The 25,527-nt window shown below is 35.5% G+C and overlaps 1 pseudogene; it reads right to left on the bottom strand.

Annotated features, from left to right (window-relative positions):
• Window positions 1-15,057: 15,057 nt before the first annotated feature.
• Window positions 15,058-17,660, bottom strand: LOC471565 (integrator complex subunit 6-like; annotated as a pseudogene).
• Between the last annotated feature and the right edge of the window lie 7,867 nt (window positions 17,661-25,527).

The raw sequence follows: 25,527 nt of genomic DNA, 5'->3' as shown, positions 1-25,527 counted from the left end.
TGAATGGAACAGATTGTCATTTACTAATGTAACTAATGTAACCCTGAGTTCTGGTATGTCTCTGCCAGGATAATTTGAGGAAGGGAAAGTTGGGGATACTCACCTTTGATTTTGTTTGAGCTTCATATTTTCTTTCTCAAGAAAATTTAATGAAACAGATTTTACTGAACAGCACCTGGCACTTCCTACTTGTATAAACTTTTAACCTAACATTACAGAAATCAAAAAGTTTTCATTAACAGTGAATTAAATTATAATTATATAAAATTATAACTCTGTTTAAAAATTTCAACTAATGCCTTTCATTGCTAAAATCTTTCCTAAAATTAAGCAAAATCAGACTAGCTATGAATATTCTTCAATATTGCTTTCAATATGTCCTAAGGACTCAACTGCTTTCTTATTCTTTTGTATTACCTTCTCTTCTAGACATTTGAAGTTCCCTTGAGCTCTCCAAAATTTAACTAATAAATAAGATACAGTGTCCCCAATTTCCTTAGTATTTGTGGTCCACAAGAATAATCAGGAAGGTTTCTAATAATTCCAAACAATCAGAAAAACAATTACAAAATTGCACACATTTATAAACTGCATAACAAACATAAAATTACAAAACTTTCATATTTCTTATAATGGTAGTTTTTAACTTCCATCTATCTTGGTAACTGAAACTCCCATGGACTTCTAGTTTGATTTTTTTAATCTTTGGGGTAGAATTTCCCAAAACACTCATTTACCTCAGATTTCATCCTTCCTTGCTGACAAATAGAACAAGTAAAAAAAGACTAAGCATCATCTTGGCTCTGAAGACAAATTAGAATTTTCAAGACCACCAAGTTCATTAATAAGTTAGCCTCATAATTGTAATGTTTACTATTGCATGATACTATATGCCAATAGGTGTTGGCCTTGCTCAAGAAAAGTCTTCTTCTTCTTCTTCTTTTTTTTTTTTTTTTTTTTTTTTGAGACAGGGTCTCACTCTGTGGCCCAGGCTTGAGTGCAGTGGTGAGATCTTGGCTCACTGCAACCTCTACCTCCCAGGTTCAAGTGATTCTCATACCTCAGCTTCCTGAGTAGCTGGGACTACAGGCACGTGCCATCACACTCGGCTAATTTTTGTATTTTTAGTAGAGACAGGGTTTCACCATGTTGGCCAGGCTGGTCTCAATTTCCTGACTTCAGGTGATCCATCTGCCTTGGCCTCCCAAAGTGTTGGGATTACAGGCGTGAGCCATCATGCCCAACCAATAAAAATCTGTGGTGCATTTCTTCATAAAGCCCACAGTGGCTGAAGGCTGAAAAGTCCCCCGAGGCATAAAGAAGCAAAACATGGCAATAAAGGGTTTTTTTCTTCTTTCATATCTAGACACAAGCACTGGCCACAAGGATTATTTGATGGCATCAAACCTCAAGTCTGCATTCCTGGGACCATGTTTACTCTTCTTTCCTTAGACTATCTTAATGTGAGTTGGGGTAGGTAACGGGAGAACAGACTTTTTTATCTCCCTCAGGGAGTGATGTTTTTCCTAAAAAGGGCTCATAAATCAGATCAAGGACAGGTTAAAGAGAAACAGATCATAGCAATCTCTCAGGGCTGCACAACAAACTTTATCAGTTGTAGCTTTCAATTCCATGAGGTGCTCTTGCTATCTAAAAACGAAGTGAGAAATTGCATCTTGCTGTTTACAACAGAAATGGAATCATTTTTCACAACCTGACCTTTATGCCAGGTGCTTTTTCATCAGAAAATATGTCAGTGAGAAAGGGGAAAGGGAATGAATGGTGGAGCTTCATATGAAATCTGAAATTAAATCTATTTCAAGATAGTCATCTTGAAATCAGTGAAGTATCTTGTTTCCACAAAATAAAACAGAGTATCTAAAACATTTTATTTCATATTTGACTACATTTTATACATAATATAAGTGGGTTTTGAATTTATAGGAAAGAGGCTCCTTTCTCATTTGGAACACAGAGAACTTTAGTTTCTGATAAGCCAACTGAATTTGATTTCATTGGAGAGTTGGTTTGAGGAAAACATGAAAGAACAGAAAAACTAGTCTATAGGAATAACACATTAGTGAATAACAAAATGTTTACATTGAAAATAATCTGTGGTAAAAGATGTTGCTCCAGCCTAGGCAACACAGTGAGATCCCACCTCTACAAAACCGAAACTGTTAACCAGGCATGATGGCATATACCTGCAGTCCCAGCTACCAGGGAGACTGACAGAAGAAGATCACTTGAAATGGGGAGGCCGAGGCTGCAGTGAGCTGTGGTCAAGTCACTGCACTCCAGGCTGGGTGATAGAGCAAGGCTTTGTCTCAAAAAAAAAAAAATTGTTGCTGTTATTTCTATTTATGTCACTTCAAAATTTAGAGAAGTTATTCAGTACAGAGTGCCATTCAAAAAGTAAAAATGTGTATCCTAAAGGAGCAAACAAGTCACTGTTTTTTAAAATTACATTTTTTTTCTTAAATTACCAAAAGAATAAAGCTCAGCTTCAATCACACCAATTTACAATTATAGGAAGGATGAAAATTTCCCCAAATACCCCTTTCAACAACATCTCCAAGGAAACCACTGCCAGTACTTTGGCATATTTGCTCCATGATTTTCCCGTGCGTTTTCTAACTGTCTCTCTCTTTCTCGTACTTTTACCTTATATAGTCCTATACTGTTTCAGTGTTATAACTAGGTATGTTTTTAAATAAAAAGATATAAATATATGTACTTTTTTCATTACCTCTGCAAATAATGGTATTACAAACAAAAAGTCAGAAACATCAATAACTTTAAGTAAGACCTTTAAAAGGCCATGCCTATACAGCTAGCTGACCACCCGTAGGTCCATGAATTTTAACACCTTTTTCTACCTGGGACATAAAAAATTGAAAGAGGTTGAAAAGCAGGTACCTTAACCTCATTTCTTGGGAAGGGAATACATTACTGAAAGTCATAAAATTTTTCTTTGAAATTTTTCTTTACAAAGGCCGGGCGCGGTGGCTCATGCCTGTAATGCCAGCACTTTGGGAGGCTGAGGCGGGCGGATCACGAGGTCAGGAGATCGAGACCATCCTGGCCAACATGGTGAAACCTTGTCTCTACTAAAAATACAAAAATTAGCCGGGTGAGGTGGCACGCACATGTAATCCCAGCTATTTGGGAGGCTGAGGCTGGAGAATCGCTTGAACCCGGGAGTCGGAGGTTGCAGTGAACTAAGATCGTCACTGCACTTCAGCCTGGTGACAGAACAAGACTCCATCTCAAAAACAAAAAAATAAAGAAAGAAAAAATAAGAAATTTTTCTTTACAAAATTTGGACAGGAACTCATACTCTTATGTCTGTAAGGGTGGATACATGCCGTATCTATTTTAATCTATGGATTTTCAGAGGAGTTGCTTTCCTGGGGCGGGGGAAAGAGACTGCAACTCACATTAACATACTAAGAAATGATACACAAAACATGTCTGATCAACTTGAGTGACCCCAACAGTGCCCAGAGCACAGAAAAGGACAATAGGACCCCAAATGGGAGGAAGAGTCTAGAATTGTGAGTCCCCAATTTGCAATGGGTCCTGTTGGTATGAGAACATAACTGATTTTGAAACTCATCCCAGTAGGGTACTGTGGGGGTGTTTGCATGGCCTGGGACTTATGGCTAAGAATGTGAGCATAGAAAAAGCTACAACATTTTGAGGTTCATGCAACCTTTGCTGTGGGGTATCCCCTGGCTGAGCAGAATAGATATATGAATACAATAGATATGTGGCAAATATTCATCTCACCACATGTCATACTGATGCCTGGGTAAATGAGGACTTCACCACAGAAGCAGAGGTGACAGTTGTGGTGGTAATTCAAGGTCAAGGAAACTGGCAACTCGCTTAAGCTGCCTCTCTCAGTGGGTGTCTGGGGCCATGAGAATCTGTCATGTCTAGTTGTGTGGCAAATGGGAAAATCTCTTATCATTAACTACCAAGAGATTTTAAGGTACGTATGTCTTTTGCTGTGGGGCCTTTCCCCAAATTGAGCATCATCTCGAAAGAGTGGTGATGTTAGTAATGGTTCAGGAGTAGATTTCAGGTCCAAGTTGGTGCCGTGGCAAAGAAGTCAAAAGAGACTGGGAACATCATCAGTAGCAAAAGGGGCAAAAGGCCAGAGAACTGATCAGATAAGGTTTATGGGCATCCTTGGGAAACCTCAGATACATGCATTTAAAGAGATGCTCTCAATCAATAGACAAGTAGGGATTGGTAGCACCAAGATTTGAGTACTAATAGATATTAATGTTAATATTCATACATTGTATTCACCTTATTGTAAGTGTGTTGCTGAAGCAGATGTCTCTCACATTACCTAAGATGAGCCTTGAACAAGTTTTTCAGAGAAAATGAATTTATTTTTCAAGTCATTGTAGCTACTCTTAGTTTATGTATATTATCAGATAATGATTTGCAGCTTTTAAATGACTTAGAAAACTAAAACTTATTTTCTAAAGTCATAAAACTGTATTTTCAAAGAATTTGAAGTTCAAATTTGAATGAGATTATTATCAAAATAACGCGTTCTTTAGCTTTTTCCTTTATAAAATATTTATAAAATATTGTCAGGGTTTTTGTTTGCTTGCTTTTCTTTTTGCTACGGAAGTACCAGTTAAATATCCTTTATCCAAAATGCTTGGGATCAGAAGTATTCGACATTTCTTTTTTGGAGGGATTTTGGAATATTTTCATTACTGATTGAGCATTCCTAATCTGAAAATCTGAAGTCTGAAAATCTCCAGTGAGTATTTACTTTGGGCATGATGCCAGCACTCAAAGTTTCACATTTAGGGGCATTTTGGATCTCAGATTTTTAAATTAGGAATGCTCAACCTGTAATACTTGCTTGGCTTTGAAAAATGTAAAGGTCAAGGAACGCATAAAAAAGAAGTATCATCCTTAATTCTACCAATTCCTTCAAAAATATGCATAGCTAGTGACCAGGATGTGTCAAACAAGGGGATTCTTTTATTTCTACCTTTGTTCTTGGTCCATCTAAGGAAGTAATTAATACCCCAAATTCCTATGTCAGATACTTTATTAAAGAAATTAACTCGACTATTCATGATCTCTCAAAAGGCAATGCCTGTGAGAATTATTCTTTCTATGTTTTGATCTGGAGGGGTTGTTTGCACAATCATATGGTGCAGTAATATAAGCAGTAGGATGTCGCCGAAATGTACAAAATTAAATATCAATGATATTGGTAGCTAACACATTTTGTACTTAGTATGTGTCAGGCTCTATTATTAGAGCTTTGTATGTATTATATTACAAATGCCTCACAAAAACTCTGTGAGCAGATACTATTATTATCTCTATTTTACAAACAAGGAAATGAAGGCACGTAAAAGCCAAGTGGCCTGTCTGAGCCTACACAGCTAGAGTCCGTGGATAACACAGGCAGATTAACTTTGTTTATTAAGTCTCTTATAGAAAATTAGTGGATAGGCTGGCATTTAAGGGAAAATCTTGCATTTGGTATTGACTATTGACATATAATTCCTTGCAATGTTTAACTTTGTTAGTCTCTGAATTAAAATAGGGCATATATATGAAACGTGGCATTTCAAAATGCCAGTTAGCAAGCATCATAAGGGAATGTAACCCCCTATGGAAGACGTCAATCATTGGTGCCTCTCCAGTAAGGAGAGGTTGAATCACTATGCTTTTGATTACAGATTACATTTCCACATCACTCTGAATAAGGAAGGGACACACTTTCTGACATTTTAAATGTTAGCATTAGGCAATGTGAAACTAGCTAATTTATTCTGGTCAAAGGAAAGAGGTATAGAATTGAGCATTATTGTAAATTCATGTTAATTCCTAATAGTTCCTTTTCCAGGAATCCAAATTTAACTTCATGGTTTCGATAAATCTAATAAATTGTATGAGAACAGATGGAACAAATTATTCCAGATGCATGCAAATGCATGCATTTCCAGCAAATGGAAAGCATTATAATTCCACACCATCCTGTAATAGATTTAAGGTACAGAAATGTGAAGCATTGAACCTTGTAGCTGTACAGCTGGACATTTTATTCATGGTACCTTTACCAGAAATTATACCTGATATGGTCTGTGTTCTGCCAACCTTATTTGTTTTGCGCCATGAGGTATAGGAAGTGGGGAAGATGAAGACATAAGAGAGAAATTTAACCACACAGAAATCGAATTCAGATAATTTACACATTATGTAAAAGATCTTTCTACTTAAAGCAGCACTTGACTAAAAGATACCAAAACTGAATTCTGTATTTCATCACAACTCACTGAACCTGGAAAATGACTACGAGCTGAGAGCCCCTCCAGCTGAAGGTGATAAATGACAAAGAACCTTGAGAGTTATCAGTACACGAGAACCTCAGCAGACCTAACTGAAGACTCTTTCCTGAACAAAAAACTATAGGAATTTTCAAAAACCAATTAAATACTGACTTAGGAACTCATTCAGTCTTATCCAGGATATGGTTTTCAATCCTGAATTAGCAGCACCATAATGAACCCCACTTTGAAGCACATTAAAACCCCTTGATCTTTTTTCCCACTAGAGTAATTCCTCAGTAAATTGCTTCACTGGTTGTGTTTCTTTGCCTGGAAGGAAATATACAATTCATTGTTCATGTTATTGATCACTGTAGTAGTCCTTGTATTTCCTCTTACAATTGTGTCTGTTCTTCTTCCATGTATTAACATGCTACATTGATTTTTCAGCACTTAAGATTTTATATTTTCATTTAAAATACAAATACAAGTATATGCCAAAATATAATTTTAATGCATTCTATTCTATATAACTAAAACATTCTACAATTTTTCAACTTGAAAGGGGACTTTGTCACCTTTTGCTGGAAAGTTGTATAGTGGAGTTACTTCAGAGATTACAGGTATTGCTAGCATCAAAATCATCTTTCAAGGGCTTAGGTACCAGACATCCTCATTTCATTAGATTCTCTTTATGTACTCTGTAGTTTTCATCTTCATGGCTTATCTGTATTATCCTAGTATTCCTACCTAAAGAATTTCTTCAATCTCTCTAACACATTAGAGATTGTTCTTGCAATCTGATTCTGTCGAGTCAATCATATTTCTTCCTTCCTTTAGATCTGACCAAACACTCATCTCTAGCTAATTTTCTCTGATCAATTCCATTATTCTCTGATTTTGACTCATCTTTTAATATTAGCATAGTTAGATATATTGTTTTTGATGTATTGCTTTGTAGTTGTACTTTACCTTCTGGTTATCTTACAAGAATATTCCAAGTTTGCTGTTATTGTTCACAATAGCTCCAATATCTTTTGAAATCACTCACATCATCTATTAATAATAATAATGCATTTGTCCTTTTAAGCAAGGACAACCATTATAAGTCATCAGGGTTTTTCTTTTGGAGGGAACAGGTATCAATCCCTCCAGCTTTTAGAAGCTTCTTCATAGACACTTTACCAGAGGGACGCTGTAGTAAAAGCAAGTCGAAACCCGTATCTGTCAAATATCAAATAATTATTGGAAAGGAGACACAAAACCATAATACATCTTATTTTTTGTAAACTCAAGGAAGTCACTGATCTCTGTCCTCAGCCACTTTGGACCATCACATTGCAAGAATAAAATGTAAGAATCCAGGATAGTAGAATCTGTAATTCCCAGAGCTCTGTTTGTTTTGTTGTGGTTTTATCTCAGCTTTATTGAAATATAATTGAGAAATAAAAATTGTATAAATTTAAAGTGTACAAGGTGATATTTTAATATACATACACACTGTAAAGTGATTACCACAATCAAGCTAACATATTCATCACTCCACAGAGTTATATTTTTTTGTTTGTAGTGCTGAGAACCTTTAAGATCTATTTTTACCAAATTTCAAGTATCTAATGTTGCCACTGAAAGTAATGGCAAACTGCAATTACTTCTGCACCAGACTAATATTATTATTATTATTATTATTAACTATAGTTACCATGCTGTACATTTGATCTCCAGAATTTATTCATCTTATACTGAAAGCTTGTACTCTTTGACCAATCCCCCCTTTCCCTAATCCCCCAGCCCTTGGCAACCATCTCCAGTCTCTGTTTCTATGAGTTTCTCTTCAGATTCCACATGTAAGTGAGATCATGTGGTATTTGTCTTGCAGTGTCTGGCTTATTTCACGTAGGATAATGTCCTCTAAGTTCATCCATGGCAGGATTTCCTTCTCTTTTAAGGTTGAATAATATTTCATTGTATATAAACATAAATATAAATACACACACACCATTTTTTCTTTATCCATTCATTCATCAATGGACACAAGTTGTTTCCCTTTTGGCTATTGTGAATAAACTGCAGTGAAAATAGAAGTGAAGATATATTTTCAAGAACTGTTTTTAATTCCTTTGGATGCATACTCAGCAGTGAGGTGAGATTGCTGGATCATATTGTAGCTCTATTTTTAATTTTTTGAGGAACCTGTATACTCTTTTTTATAATGGCTATAGCAATTTAGAATCCTATCAACAGCATAAGGGTTCCTTTTCTCCACATTCTTGCCAACACTTGTCATTTGGCTTTTTGATAATAGCCATCCTAAGAAGTGTGAGGTGATGCCTCATTGTGGTTTTGATTTGCATTTTCCTGATGATTAATGATGTTGAGCACAGCACTTTTTCATACATTATAAAGCTACAGTAATCAAAACTGTATGTTACTGTCACAAAAACCAACACATAAACCAACAGAATAGAATGGAGGGTTCAGAAATAAAGCCATGCATGGGTACAAAACTACTAAGGATACACAAGGGGAAAGCATAGTCTCTTCAATAAATGGTGCTTGGAAAACCAGATAACCATATGCAAGAGAATAAAATTGGATTCTTATCTTACACAATACACAAAATTCAACTCAAAATAGCCTTATACATACATAATATCTGAAGTCGTAAATATCCTAGAGGAAAACACAAGAAAAGCTTCATGACATTAGTCTTGACAATGATTTTATGAATATGACCCTCAAAGCATAGGTAATGAAAAACAAATATAAACAAGTGGGTCTACATCAAACTACAAAGTGTTTGCACAGCAAAGGAAACAAACAACAAAATGAAAAGGCAACCTACAGGATGGAAGAAAATATTTACAAACCATATATACAATACATGACTAATAGCCGAAATACGTAAGGAAGTCACGAAAATCAATAGAAAAACATGCCAACAAACACAAGCACCTAAATAAAAATGTGGGTGAAGGGCCTGAATAAACCTTTTTTTAAAGGTCACATGCAAATGACCAACAGATATCTGAAAAAGTGCTCAACACCAAAGCTCTGTTTTGTCCAGTATCCCCACTCCTATCACAGAGAAATTTGTCACCTTACCTGACAAAAAAAATGAGATCATTTCATCAGCCTCAAAATAAAGGACCCAAGAATATATTCCCAACCAATGTGGGAAATCCCTGCTGGTAGAAGATCATCCAGCAAGTGACGTCATCACCAGAAAGGCATTAAGGGACACAGTTTAAATGTTGCAAAGGATTTTAAAAAGAATCAGGAGTGAGATAACACTCAGAAATAATTTTTAGTTTTATTATGTACGATAATGTTACTTTGTCAATGTAAGAAAATATTTTTGTCTTTCAGAGTAGATGCTATATTTGGTTCTACCTCCCACTCCCCCCACCACTATCCTACTTTATTTCATAGAGGAGTCATTTTGTGGCCTCACAAGAGAGTTGGCCAATTCTGCTGAAAGATTGGCATTGACATTTGCTTGTGGGAGAGCCTGAGGACAGAGAAACCTCCCAGCTTGCATGACTAGGTTGGATAACTTCTTCTTCCTGTTTGCCAATAAACATTATGTTTGGCAGAAAACGGTTAAAGATTTGCTCCTATTGCAGCAGGCTGCCTGTTAATGAGAGGGATGTAGTCTTCCCCTCCCATAGCTGGAGTCTTTTAACACATACTGAAAAAAGACTTCATAGCTTCTAAAGGACCAAATTGGCTTATGTCAGTTTATAACAATAGGATTTTATCATTGACTGGCCATACTGACCTAGTAGTAATAAGATACTTTTCTTCCTGAGCTGTCTCTGAAATAGTAGCTGCTTCATGAACATCTTGTCTGATGAATTATTTTCTTAAATGACTCTCTTTTCTCTCAAAATCTGAAGGTGTTCTAAAAATACTAGCAGTTTAATCCAAGGTCCATTTTGCAAGGACTCTCAGTCAGCATATTTTACAGAGAGAATGGCTGGTGGAGTCATTTTACTAGAAGACATGACATAGCTTGAAGTCCCAAATCAGATCACTGCAGGCCAGGTAACAGGTCTTCTCTTAGCACTTTTTTCTTCACCTTTCCATGCAGCAGAGGGCAGTAGTGAACTGTGCATTTTTCTATGCTTTATTTCCTTTAGAAACATAAGCCAAATACATACAAGAATAATAATACATTTAAAAAATAATATTTAAACTATTCCACATGTATAGTATTTTTGCTACACTGAACAAACGAATTTACCTGGGCCACAATCCAATAGATAGTAGCTAATTTTAGACTTCAGACTTGTGCTTGTTTGGACAACTTAGAATTTGAGTATAATGTTATATTGCAACTAGTCGTTAACAAATCAGGTGTGAGAAGAAATTAGACATTTCAGTGTTTTCTGAGAAACACAATTTCCTTAAGGAAATGTTGTGGCATAAATGTATTTTAGCTATATTTTAGGCTTAAAACATTGTGTTCTTCAAGGAAAATATCAAATCTTTCACAAAATTCTATCTTCTTTAAAAGTCTTTTTAATAAATTAAATAAAAATGATGTTTATTGTCAAACAACTACATGTATGGAACTAAAAAATTAGAGTTATGCAGTAGGAAAAAAAGCCCTCTGACTCACTTTTTGGTACTCACTATTTCTGTTTGCCTGGGCTAGTCAATTTTAACTTTTTAAAAGTTTCTTATTTTCTGGTACTTACCCATGTATTTGAAAATATCATGTTTATCTTAATATTTCCTTATTTTTTGTCTTAAATGTCATCTGTTGTCTTCCTAGTAAATAAGATAAAAAGTTAGCTCTTTTATACTCCTCTCTAATATCTCCTCTCCATATTCTTCCAAAATATCATTTAAAATTATTCAATCTTGGACCTTGTGCTTCACTCGTAGTAGGCAACTATTAACTATATATCTACTTGCAGGATATTTGAACCACTGAAAGGGGTTTCCAATAAAGAAAAGGTTATTCACATATATTTTAAAACATATGGAATGCAGCTAAGGCTGTGTTTAAGGCAACCTACAGGATGGAAGGCAACCTACAGGATGGAGGGAAAATTTGGAACTCAATCTTTTTTATGTCAATTTTTCCAAAATTGATCTATGGCTTGAATACAATCTCAATCAAAATTCCATCTTTTTTTGAAAATTTGTGCACTTTCTATAATGCAGATCCAGTATACTTACGGTAATCTCAAAAGAGAACAAATGAAAGCTATACAGTACCAGATGTAAAGACCTGTTACAAAAGTACAGCAATTAAGACAATGTAAGATTAGTACAAGCACAATCATACCAATGAACTAAAATATAGAGCCCAGAGACAGTTCCATACATGATATATGAGATGATATGTGACAAAAGCATTGTTGCAGTTCTGCGAGTTAGAAAGATCTAGGTCAACTGGAAATCTATATGGGAAATATGTACTTTGACCTACGATATATGGGATAGGCAAAAATTAGGGGTAAATCATATACCTAAATATAAAAAGAAAAACAATAATTCTTCCTGAAGAAAATAGGGGAAAATCTTTAAGACCTTTAAATAGTTGGTGTTTCATGAAGATCTTCTTAAACAAAGATTTCTCGAACAGTGTGAAAACTCACACCATACAAAAAAGATTATAAGTGAACTGCATTAAAATTAAGAATTTATTTTTATTCAAATACATTTTAACATTAAGTGTTAAAAAGCAAAGCATAGACTCATATTTGATAAATTGTATTCAGAATAAAGAGCTCCTACAAAACAATAATAATAAAAAGACTGACAATTGATTTTTTTGTTTTTTGTTTTTTTGGTTTAGATGGAGTCTCACTCTGTCACCAACCTGAGGCTCTCGGCTCACTGCCACCTCCACCTCCCGGGTTCAAGCGATTCTCCTGCTTCAGCCTCCCGAGTAGCTGGGACTACAGGCATGCACCACCACGCCCGGCTAATTTTTGTATTTTTAGTAGAGACGGGGTTTCACCATGTTGGCCAGGATGGTCTCCATCTCTTCACCTCGCGATCCACCCACCTTGGCCTCCCAAAGTGCTGGGATTACAGGTGTGAGCCGCCGTGCCTCGCCTGACAATTGATTTTTTTAGAAAACAGGCAAAGACTCCTCACAAGAGAGTGTATTCCAATGATCAATAAGGATAACAAAAGGGATGTGCAAATGGCTAGGTACAATTGATTAGAGAATTGCAAATTAAAGTACAGTGAAATACAGATACACATCTATCACAAGAGCTGAAGTTAGAGACTGTCAATGCCAACAAGGATGTGGACCAGCCAAAGAAAGTGTAAATAGTAGGAGCAAAGAGCCAGCACTACCCTTAGGCTAGGATAGCTGAAAGACAAGACCTCCTGGAAGTCCATTGGAAGAGAAACCCAGCAACTGCCACCTAAGGCCCAGTAGGGAGGGAACTTTCCTCTGCTAGCCAGTCTGTACCTTCCATTAAACAAACTAAATTGGAAGCCAGAGGGCGCTGGGTGCAGCTGATGCAATCTATAAGGTCAGACTCCCACAGCACAGAACTGAGTGGAGGTATGTGGTGACTGATCTGGAGGGGTAAACAAAGAGCCAGCAAGACTGTTCAATCATTAGATAATTTGTTTGCTCTCTCTCTATCAGTGTAGCTAGCTAACCTAGCTAGCTATTTATTTTTGCCTAGCTGTTTCTGTTTGTTTACTTTTTGGTGGGAAAGTTGCTGCATATGTAAAGAAAATCAAATGGCACAAAAGATTCAGAATGACAAGCAACTAACATTTGTATGCTTACATGTCAGGCCTTTGCTAAGCTTATTTACAGACTTCAGGGCTTCCTGCTCGAGGTACAGTATGATTAAATTTTGGAGGTGGGAAGAGGATATTAGCTAAAGGCAGTTGCATATGCTACAATAGTAACTTTTTAAAAAAGTTTCAAAGGCAAAATACTTTTACAGTGAATTTTATTAAAATTTGTATAATCAAAACTTACAAGGGAAGAGAGACAAGCATAGTCTAACACTATGATAGTTAATAGTTAAATTAATTTGACTAATGGTCCCATTAATTAATTAATTTAATAGAGCAATACTTATTTGATCGGAGTATTTATCATTTGAACAGCTGGCAATGATTTGTTCATCTTATTTTCTGAAAGAAAACAGCTGCAGAGGGAATGTTAAAATAATGACTACATTTTATAATTGAAGGTTTTTGTGTTAAGTGCATGATTTTTCCCTTGGCACGAAAGACATGTAGTTCATGGTAGCAAATGGAATATATACTGCAAAAAAATACTTGTCATAATCTAACCACCAAAAATACATTACATTTTTAATATATTTAATATTATTCTCTTCCAACATATTTACAAACACAACTTTTTTAGGAATTATGTTTTATGTATACATACCTAGGAGTTATTTCAGGTTCAGTTCCAGACCACTACAATAAAGTGAATATTGCAATAAAGTGAGTCACACAAATGTTTTGGTTTCACAGTACATATAAAAGTTATGTTTACACTATCCTGTAGTCTAGTAAGTATGCAATAGCATTATGTGTAAAAAAATGTGGAAACCTTAAAAAATACTTTATTGCTGAAAAATGCTAATGATCATCTGAGCCTTGAGAGAGTTGTAATTTTTTTGCTGGTGAAGGTTCTTGCCTTGAGGTTCATGGATGCTGACTGATCAGAGTGATGGTTGCTAAAGGGTGGGGTGGCTGTGGCAATTTCTTAAAATAAGAGAACAATAAAGTTTGCCACAGTGATTGACTCTTCCTTTCACAAAAGATTTCTCTGTAGCATGCGATGCTGTTTGGTAGCATTTTTCCAAGAGTAGAACTTCTTTCAAAATTAGAGTCAATCCTCTCTAACCCTGTTGCTGCTTGATCAATTAAGTTTATATTATACATATATATGTGTGTATTTATACATTATATATATACACATAAATTTATGTCATATTCTAAATCCTTTCTTGTAATTTTAACAATGTTCAACTCGTCTTCACCAGGTATAGATTCCATCTCAAGAAACCATTTTCTTGGCTTATCCATAAAAGAAGCTTCTCATCTTTCCAAATTTGATCATGAGCTTGTAGCAATTGTCACATCTTCAGGCTTCACTTAGAATTCTAGATCTCTTGCTGTTTCTCCTACCTCTGCAGTTACTTCTTCCTCTGAAGTCTTGAATTCCTCGGAGTCACCCATGAGGGTTGGAATCAACTTCTTCCAAACTCCTGTTAGTGATATTTTCACCTCTTCCCATGAATCACAAATGTTAATGGCATCTAGACTGGTGAATCTTTTCCAGAGGTTTTGAATTTACTTTGCCCAGATCTATCAGAAGAATCACTATATATGGAAGCTATAGCCTTACAAATGTATTTCTTAAATAATGAAATTTGAAAGATGAAATTACTCCTTGATCTGTGGGCTGAAGAATGGATGTTGTGTTAGCAGACATGAAAACAACACTAATCTCCTTGTACATGTCTATCAGAGCTCTTGGGTGAATAGGTGCATTGTCAATGAGCAACAATATTTCAAAAGGAATTTTTCTTCCTTTTTTCTTTGGAGGAATATTTTTAGTTTGTTAAATAAAAATGTTTTTTAGAGTGATACTTTTCACATTACAAAAATAAACCAAAATGAAGAAAAGGTCACTGTAAAATGACGGAAAATGATCTGTAGATTTGCTTTTAGTATTTCAAATAGCCGACAATGCATGTCAGAAAATGAACGCAAGATCACAACAGTCTTGTATTTACTTTGTATTTGAAGAAGATAGTGAAATAAGTGGCCACATTCTATTTTCTTTTAATTGCTATTAATATGGTTGATCTGATTGGCTCTTTGATGAATTTCATCCAAGAAGTTCTCCAGTTGTTCTATTAGCATTCGTTTTTAAAACCTTGATGCTTCTTTAATGAAATTTTGTAAAAATATTAGTCTTGTTTGTAAACTGCCTTGCACATGCTTCAGTAAAGTGAAGATTCTTTCATATTTTCTCCCTGGCTTTCGGATCTCTTTCATTATTTGTGGTTTTAGCTCGGTATTGACCTCTTCATGGCTTCTGCAATGGATCAATTTCTTTCCTGTGTTGAGTGAAGATGCTGGTATGTTCTCTTCAGCACATTGTTCTTTATCTCTTGGCTCCTCATGATTTTCTAAAAATCCACCAACAGTGAGGTCATTGGTTCCTAAATTGTCATGACCAGGAGCCTCCATATGATTGGTTGGCCCTTCCAGTAAACTGGCTGGAGAAGATGTTGAAAATTCAGTATCCACAGCATTTGGTGTAATGTCTGATGAAAGTTGGTCTGCAACATGATTTTCAACCACATCATGTATTATCAAATCATTAGTGGTTTCTGAAATTTTATGAAGAGGAAGAAGCTTAATAAGATCTGGCTGTGCTTGAGTTGTAGGTGCAGGTGGTCCTTTTCCCCCGATATGATTGTTTACAACAGGATTCTGCTGTCTGCCTCTTAGTAGTGGAGACATACACTGACGTCTTTTAGGGACCCCTTGCATATTTGATTCTCCAGGTCGTTTATGTTTATTTTGAGGTCCAGCCACAAATTCATCTGCTTCATCTGTCATCATACCCTTTTTATCCAGCTTAAAGGAGTTGCCAAATGTATGTAACCTTTGCGGCTGATCAGGATCAAGTTCTCTTAGTGGAGAAGGTAACTTGCTTGAGGTATTCCTGGTAGTTCCCCATTTGTGCTATAGGAACACTGCACTTGATCTTCGTCCTGCCCTTTAAGAAATCTGCGAGTGTGCTTCAAAAGATTAGATCTCATTCTTGTTAAGTGATCCAAAAGATTTCGTCTTGGAATGTCATAAGCATTTCTAAATGTCTGTGGCTTCAAATCCTTATTCAGCAAAGCAATGTGGAACCCAGCGTATTCCTTCATATTAAGGTCTAGCAGTCTGTGAGGGACGTCTTCTGAAATTCCCTGGAGGAGTCGTGGAAAATCTTTCCTATATGCCCTTGATAAACCATGTGATTGGCTCCAGACTTTTATTCCAGTTTCCTGTACTCCTTTCTTGCCTACAGATCCAATGACTCGATCAGATTCTATTTTGGCCTGTTGACTCAGTTTTTTGAGGTATGAAATGACACTGTAACTAAGTCCATATTCCATACTGTCTGCTATTAGGTTAGGTGCTCCCATCATACTAACAGCTTTCTTCAAGGGCCCGAGATAGTAGGGAGGCACGGTCTTCAAATAACTTTCAAATGACTGTCTCCACTTCAATGTTGGTTTTGCTTTATGCACTTTAAACAAGTCATCTAAGAGGGGAAGGACTGGGTAATTGTAAGGCATCACAAATAAATTGACACAGTTCAGTGCCATACTGGCTTTCAAGTAACCAAAAGGATGACCAAGTTCACTGTATTTTGCACTATTGCTGACGTACACCTGCCAACATGTTTCAGGAGATTTCCTTTCCAGGATAAATTGAGTCAGTGATGAAGGTTCCAACTCGTATTTGTCAAGAGGAAGTTTATCAATAACCATTGGTTCAGTCTGTACAGGAAAACTTCACTACAGGATGAGATGTACGAAGTGGTAGTGTTGGCGAATTTTAATCTGGCCAAAAAGACTCTGGAACAGGCCAATGACCTATAGGAACCCCAGTTTTAGGATTTGGTCTGACACATATGAGTTTGTGACAGTTATGCCAAGGCTGAGATCCAAAAGGCCTTGATATATCTGGCTGCCCATCTTCTACAGGGGAAGGATCTGGTCCTGCTTTTTGAAAGTTTATTACCACCCAACTTTGTACTTTCTGCACCAAGGACTCCAGACACTGATTAAGCATTCTTGGAGAACACACAAAATATGACCAGCCATCTGTCACTTCACACATTGGTGTGATTGCAGAGTCATCTAAAGGCACACCTGTCAACTGTTCTGATTCTACTGACATGGTGCCAGGCAACCGCAACACTAATGCAAAGAATCTCTGATCCCAAGGAAAAGGTTCCTTGGTCAATTCACTTCCAGGCAAAGGAGAATTAAGAGGTAAATGAAGCTCATCCTGGACTCCACTGGTGGTAGTCAGCTTGCTCCCATCAGTAATTGTGATAATTATTGCTGGCTCCAAGAAAAAAGGGTTTCTTCCCTGCCCATAGTTGTCTATGCCAGTTGCTAATCTATTTAAATTTAATAAATCAAAAGCTTACCTTAGGGATTGGCCAAGAGTCCTAAGTCCTTCAGCCTGAAGGTTTTTCAGTTCATTCATAAACGTTGCATGGTTTTCTTTCCATCCAGCCTTGATAGCACAGGGCGGCTCTTCGAAAGTGACGAGCATATACCTGTCTCCTCTGCTGGCAGGGTCCCGGGCACGGAGCCGAGGGACTAGGGGAGGAACAGGGCGAGCGAGAGGGAAGCACAGAGGCGAGGTTACCAGGCGGAAAAGGGGCGCCCAGCGGCCCCGCCGCCTCCACAGTACCGCACACGCAGCAGCCACCCCTCCACGCGGTCCCCCACACACAGATGGCTCCCCACGCACAGCACTGGGGCCGGAGCCCGGCCCAGGCATAGCCCGCCTCGCAGCGCCCGCCCGCCCTCGCGTTGGGGGAGGGGAGGGAGGAGCATCTTTCTTTCTTATCAGCAAGTCTCAATGGTGGGCTTAAAATATTCAGTGAACTGCGCTATGGATAGATGTGCTATCTTTTAGGCTTTATTGATCCACTTAATAGAGCACAGGCAGAGTAGATTTAGCATAATTCTTAAGGGTCCTAGGATTTTTTTGAATGGTAAATGACCATTGGCTTCAACTTAAAGTCATCAGGAGCATTAGCCCCTAATAAGAGAGTCAAACTGTTTTTAGAAGCTTTGAAGACAGGCATTGACTTCTCCTCCCTACGACAGACCTAGATGAAATCTTCTTCCAATATGAAGCTATTTCATCTACATTGAAAATCTGTTTAGTGCATTCATCTTCATCATTTATCTTAGCTAGATCTGAATAAGTTTCTGCGGCTTCTCCATCAGCATTGCTGCTTTATCTTGTGCTTTGATGTTACGGAGATGGCTTCTTTCCTTAAATTTCATCAACCAACTTCTGCTAGCTTCCAACTTTCTTCTACAGCTTCCTCACATCTCTGGGCTTTCATTGAATTGAGAGTTTGAACTGGGTTAGGCTTTGTTTCAAGAGAATGTTATATAATTGGCTTGATCTTCTGTCAAGAACATTGAAACTTTCTGCATGTCAGTAATAAGGCTGTTTCACTTTCTTATCATTTGTGTGTTCATTCAAGTAGCACTTTAAATTTCTGCCAATAACGTTTGATTTGTATCCACAGCTTGGCTAACTGTTTGGAGCAAGAGGCCTGGCGTACAACCTGTCTTGGCTTTTGACATGCCTTCCTCGCTACGCTTAATCATTTATAGCTTTTTACTTAAAGTGAGAGATACGTGACTCTTCCTTTCACTCGAACACTTAGAGGCCATTGTAGGATTATTAATTGGCCTAATTTCAATACTGTTGTATCTCAGGGAATAGGGAGAATCTTAGAGAAGCACAGAGATAGGGGAATGACTGGTCTGTGGAGCAGTAAGAACACATACATGTATTAATTAAGTTTGCTTTCTTATATGGGAGTGGTTTGTAGTGCCCTCAAACAATTACAATAGTAACTTTAAGATCACTGGTTACAGATCGCTATAAGAAATACAACAATAATAATTAAGCTTGAAACATTGCGAGAATTACCAAAATGTGACACAGAGATACAGAGTGTACAAATGCCGTCTCTGTGTCGCATTGGGAAATGACACTGATAAACTGATAAAATTGCTCAGCACAGACTTGCCACAAACCAGTTTGCAAAAAATGCAGTATCTATGAAGTGCAATAAAGTGAAGTACCATAAAATGAGATATTCCTGTAAGTATCCTTTGTTTTCACCTATACACACATTTCCCCATATGAACATCATTGCATAGATTTCTATTGTCCATGTCAGTAATAATTTCTTAATGAGGGATTACTAGAAGTAAAAATACTTTATCAAATTCACGTTACGTATCTTAAAAATCTTGATACATAATAGAAAATTACCTCCCTGAAAGGATTTATCTATTTACACTCTTGGCAGCATCTCATCAGAATTCAGGTTCACAGTTTCTTCACCATTTTGTTCTTTGAAAATTTGATAGGCCAAAATCTGGTATGTCATTATTTTATTATGAATTTATTTGATTACTTGTGAGATCAAATATGTTTTCTTGTTTAACGACCAGTTTTATTTCTTCTGTTTTTTTGCTGTAATCTATTTAACTGAATCCACATGTTCTGTCCTTTTGGCTAATAGATATTTAAAATAATTATTTTTTAACAAAGAATAAGTATGCTAAACATTATTATATGAGTTTTGAATATTTTACTAGTTTGTCTTTTAAAGTAGCTTCTAATTTTTTAACACTAAAACAATTTTGACTTTATATGTAGTCAAGTGTATAACTTTTTGTATAATTTTTAGTATTGGGGGATTTAATTTGGCTTAAAATTTTAACATTTAATCCATTTATAGTTTATTTCAATGTAGTTGTAAAGGGAGATCTAATTTTATTGTGTGTGCCTGTAGACATGCATACATATATATATTTAAAATTTATTTTTTAAAATAGAAAACCTTTCCAAAAATGTCTAAAAGGAACTTATTTGTTCCACACTAAATTATTTTATTCTTTACACTAGCTATGTTGACTTTTTTTCATGCCTTACAGCTAGAACTTCTAAAATTATGTTACTAATACTATTTACAAGAATCCTTATTCCCCATTGATTTTAATAGAAACACTTCTGTTACTATGCAATACTTAATTATTCCATCATAGTTTATAATTTGATTTGTTATTCTCTTTTTAGTCCAAAATTTACTATGGAATACTTTTAATTTCTAAATTGTAATGTATGTATAGTGGTGAATGAGACTTAGTGGTTGTGCTTTTGTTATTTATTTTTAACTGAAATATATTTTGTATGTATTTGTCGGAAAATAGATATTTGTAAATTTGACATTTTATAATTTTTTGAGATATTCTTTGTGATTCAATGTGTATATTTTTCTCCGTATGCCAATGGATACTTAAAAATGTGGATAATAAAGTTAAATTTACAGTTAATAATATTACAAATTATTTTATATGTACTTTTTGTGTCCTTGATTAATAGTTTTTAGGAGGTCTATGTTATAATTATAGGTGCAAAAAAGCTCATAGTGGAACATGTCAATGCAATATAGCCAGTAATTTAAGACTCTTACCTTGGATTCTGTGTTAATGTTTAGTAGTACTGCACTATTCCTATTTGAGTTTCTCAGATGTATTTTAATCCACCTATTTACTTTAACATTTTATTACTATTTTGATTTAGGTATATTTCTTAAGCTTTTGAGCTTTATTATTAATTCAATATGAGGTGGTTTTTTTTTTTTTTTTTTTTTTTTTTTGAGACGGAATCTGAACTTTTGCCCAGGCTGTAGTGCAGTGGCGCGGTCTTGGCCCACTGCAAGCTCCGCCTCCAAGGCTCACGCCGTTCTCCTGCCTCAGCCTCCCGAGTAGCTGGGACTACAGGCGCCCGCCACCATGCCTGGCGAATTTTTTTGTAATTTTAGTAGAGACGGGGTTTCACTGTGTTAGCCAGGCTTGTGTCGATCTCTGACCTCGTGATCCACCCGCCTCAGCCGCCCAAAGTGCTGGGATTACAGGCGTGAGCCACTGTGCCTGGCCCGAGATCTATTTTTAATAAGATATTTAATCTATATTAATTTCATAGCAAATTAGCATGCTCAAAATGAAATTCCTCCTTATGAATTTTGATTCTCCAGGAATTTTCATCTCAATAAATGACTGTGACGTTAATCCAAATTCCAGGGTACTCATCACTATTTCTCTCCCTTTAATACTTTGATAATTCAGTTCTGGCCGGGCGTGTTGGCTCACCCAGCCACCACTTTGAAAGGCCGAGGTGGGCAGATCACATGAGGTCGGGAGTTCAAGACCAGCCTGACCAACATGGAAAAACCCCATCTCTACTAAAAATACAAAATTAGCTGGGCATGGTGGCACATGCCTGTAATCCCAGCTACTCGGAAGGCTGAGGCAGGAGAATCGCTTGAACCCGGGAGGCGGAGGTTGCGGCGAGCCGAGATCGTGCCATTGCACCCCAGCCTGGGCAACAAGAGCGAAACTCCGTCTCAAAAAACGAAACAAAACAAAAAAAGAAAAAAGAAAAAAAAGGAAAAAAAAAGAAAATTCAGTTCATCTGCAAATCATGTTGACTATATCTCAAAAGTGAATTTCAATTCTGCCTCTGCCCATCTCCCTTGCCTAATAATACATCATTATTTCTCACTTAACACTTTCACAATGCTTCCTCTATTGCCTCCTGTAATGGATTCTTCATGTTGGAGCCAGAGTTATATCTTAAAGTCTTTAATCCATTTTAAAAATGTAACTCAGACTCCAGAATTCTTATGCTTTAAACTTTTCTATGAATTCTTTTATTTTGACCTAAATGCAAACTTTTTTTTTTTTGCATAGCTACTTTTGTATTCCTTCTCAACCTCAATTCTCTTTCTCAGTTGCTTCTGTCCACCCACACTGGTCTTTTATCTTTAAGCCAGCCAAGTTCATTCATACTTTAGGACCTTCATATGTACTTTTCCTCTGCTTAAAATGTTCTTCAACCCAGCTTTTGGCATCTCAGCTCCCCTTTCGTATGTCATGCTTCATTTCACATGCCTTGGCCTGTGAGCCTTTCTCCAACTATTCTATGTAGATAAATCGCTCACTACCTCACCCAGTTACTCTAACACAATCATATTCAAACTGTAGAAGATATTCCCAGGGATATTCCAGCAATGATAGATTTAAGGAAATCTATCAATTCAATTAACTTCCATATATTTCACCATACCAGGTTATATGAAAAATCACTTGGTTGCCAAGAAAAAAAACAAAAGAAAGCTTTTTGTAATGTTTAAACAAGACACGTGCATCTTGAAGGCCTCTTCTCTTATAAATAGTTTTCTTAATGGTGAAATATAGCATCGACAGAAGGGCATTTTGGCTCTGTTAGGAAAAGTTTTGAATTTAATCAAATGGTGGAGTGGACGAGTATAAGTAATCATTTAAAAAACCAAAGAGTGCATCATTCTTAAAAGACGATACCAAGAGCAAAAGTAAGACAGCATAAAAGAGAGACATTGAATGCACACAAAATTTTAAAAAACATATTTAAAGTCAAGCAATTATCTTCAGAAATTCTTAATATTGTATTCATCTTTAAAATATTTTATCTTAGAAATTATCTTTAGAGTATTAAAGCAGCATTAGTTATTATATTAATTCATATAGTTAGTCTCTAACTAGATATTCTTGAAGACTATCAAAATTTTCAATATACATTGGATAAAATCCAAGGATAAAACTTACACGAAATTTCTTTTAGCATTAGTGCATATTAACCAATAAGGCAAATAAAGCTGACCTAGTCAAATCATATCTTGATGTATTGTTTTAATTATAATGAATGCTCATCTTATGTCATAAAATATTTAATATTGTCTACCTTCTATTTAACAAAAAAGAAGTTACATGAGACGATGTATTTTTCTATTATGTTCTATTATTACATAATAATATATACTTCTAATATTACATATTAGTACATAGGGAAAGTTTTATCATGATGTTTTATGCAATTATTGGAGTTATTACTGATTTTTATCAGTAAAAATTTTTGTCACTAAAAATATAAATTTTTACTTGTTTATGCCCATAAACCAAACATTAAAATTTTATATTGTACTCACGTTTATTAAAGATGTAACATATTTTTTATCATACTCTATTATAAATAATAATTATACTTACTGAGACTGCATTATAAATTGAGCATGTAAAATAGAATAATATCTTGTTTTTATAATTTATAAAATTTGATAAATTTATTAAATTATTTCTACATCTCTAATCTTGACTGCTTTTTAGTAATACATCTTTTATGACATACTACAATTCCTTTCTTAGTGTTTTTATGGGACTTCTCGAGATAGACATCTTAGTAACACTTATCTGAAATTAAAAATAAATTCGTTATCTAAAATTCAGTAAGACTAATCTGTATGTTTGGAACACAATGAGGATTTGATACACCAATTTAAATAATAGGAAAAATATTTTTTGTAAGTAGAATATGCTAATGCTGAAGCACCAAGATTTTAATTAAAATATATTTTACATACATATTATTTTATGAGAAATACTACACTGGTAAATATGTAATACATGCAAACATTTTGATTTTCAGAAGTGTTCTGAGCTTATTAGGTTAAATATGGAAATGAGCAATCCATAGAATTAATAGTCATTTGATAATTCTTAAAATGTCCATTATAGAAACTGAAAGCATGAATACCATAGTCATCCATCATCAACAAATATTTTTAATAATATATCATCTGAGAATTCAATTAGGTTTTCCTTCAGTGTCATTTTTGGCATGCAATTCAAAGACATTCGAATAAATAAATGAATTTGCTATAATACAACTCTTTCAATTACCATATAATTATTTTTGTCAATTAACACGATTTCTCAAAGCTTATAGATATTAAAATAAAAAAAGACATCATTTACTGAGTTTCTAAGAATATATTTTATTTATTCATGACATGCAAACTACTGGAGAGTAGTGAAATCCTATTCATCTCACTCAGAGGCACATTATATGTATTTGGTATTTAACAAACATTATAAAAATGCATATTTTATATTGTTTTGATTAATTGTATACTAATAATATATAAAATTATGACAATACAAATAAATGTTTAGACACTTTGTGTTGTCACAGGAAATAAAAATTAATATTTAATTCATATAAACACTTTCATTACAAGAAGTATAAAAATGATCTAAGCTGGGTGTGGTGGCTCACGCCTGTAATCCCAGCACTTTGGAAGGCTGAGGCGGATGGATCACCTGAGGTCGAGAGTTCGAGACCAGCCTGACCAACATGGAGAAACCCCGTCTCTACTAAAAATACAAAATTAGCCTGGCGTGGTGGCACATGCCTGTGATCCCAGCTACTCGGGAGGCTGAGGCAGGAGAATCGCTTGAACCCGGGAGGTGGAGGTTGCGGTGAGCTGAGATCGCACCATTGCACTCCAGCCTGGGCCACAAGAGTGAAACTCCATCTCAAAAAAAATAAAAAATAAAATAAAAGTGATCTATTAAAGATCAGTTTCAATCTTCTGTAAATGGTTAACCAGTTCTTCCAGAACCGTTTATTGAATAGGGTGTCTTTTCTTCATTGTTTATTTTTGTCAGCTTTGTTGAAGATCACTTGGTTGTAGCTGTGCATATTTATTTCTGGGTTTTCTATTCTGTTCAATTCATCTATATGTCTCTGTACCAAACCCATGTTGTTTTGGTTACTGTAGCCTTGTAGTGTAAAGCTGGGCAATGTGATACCCTTTGGCTTTATTCATGTTGCTTGTGATTACTTTGGCTATTTGGGCTCTTTTTAGCTGTTGTTGTTCCATATGAATTTTAGAATAGTTTTTTTCTAATTCTGTGAAAAGATGACATTGGTAATTTGATAGAAATTGCATTTAATTTGTAGAATGCTTTGAGCAGTATGGATATTTTAATGATGTTGATTCTTCCAATCCAGGAGTATGGGATGTTTTTCTATTTGTCTATGTCATCTATAATTTATTTCAACAGTAGTTTATAGTTTTTGTTGTACAGATTTTTCACCTCCTTGGTTAAATGTATTCCTAGGTATTTTTTTGTGTGCGTGGCTACTGTAAATGGGATTACATTCTTGACTCTGTTCTCACCTTAAATATTATTGATGTATAGAAATGCTATTGATTTTTTTACACTGATTTTGTGTCCTGAAACTTTACTGAAGTCATTTATTATGTCTAGGAGTCTTTTGGAGTAATATTTAGGATTTTCTAGATATAAATCATATCATCAATGAACAGAGATAACTTGACTTTTCTTTTCCTATATAGATAACATTTTATTTCTTTCCCTTGCCTAATTACTGTGGCCAGGACTTCCAGTACTATATTGAATAGGGGTGATGAGAATGGACATCCTTGTCTTGTTCTAGTTCTTGGGTATATGCCTAAAAGAAATTAAATCATTCTATCAAAAAGACACCTGAACTCATATATTTATCACAG

This window comes from Pan troglodytes, chromosome 4 (genome assembly GCF_028858775.2).
Source record: "Pan troglodytes isolate AG18354 chromosome 4, NHGRI_mPanTro3-v2.0_pri, whole genome shotgun sequence".
NCBI lineage: Eukaryota > Metazoa > Chordata > Mammalia > Primates > Hominidae > Pan > Pan troglodytes.
Note: the sequence above shows the minus strand (reverse complement) of the source record. Positions and strands in the feature narration are given on the sequence as shown.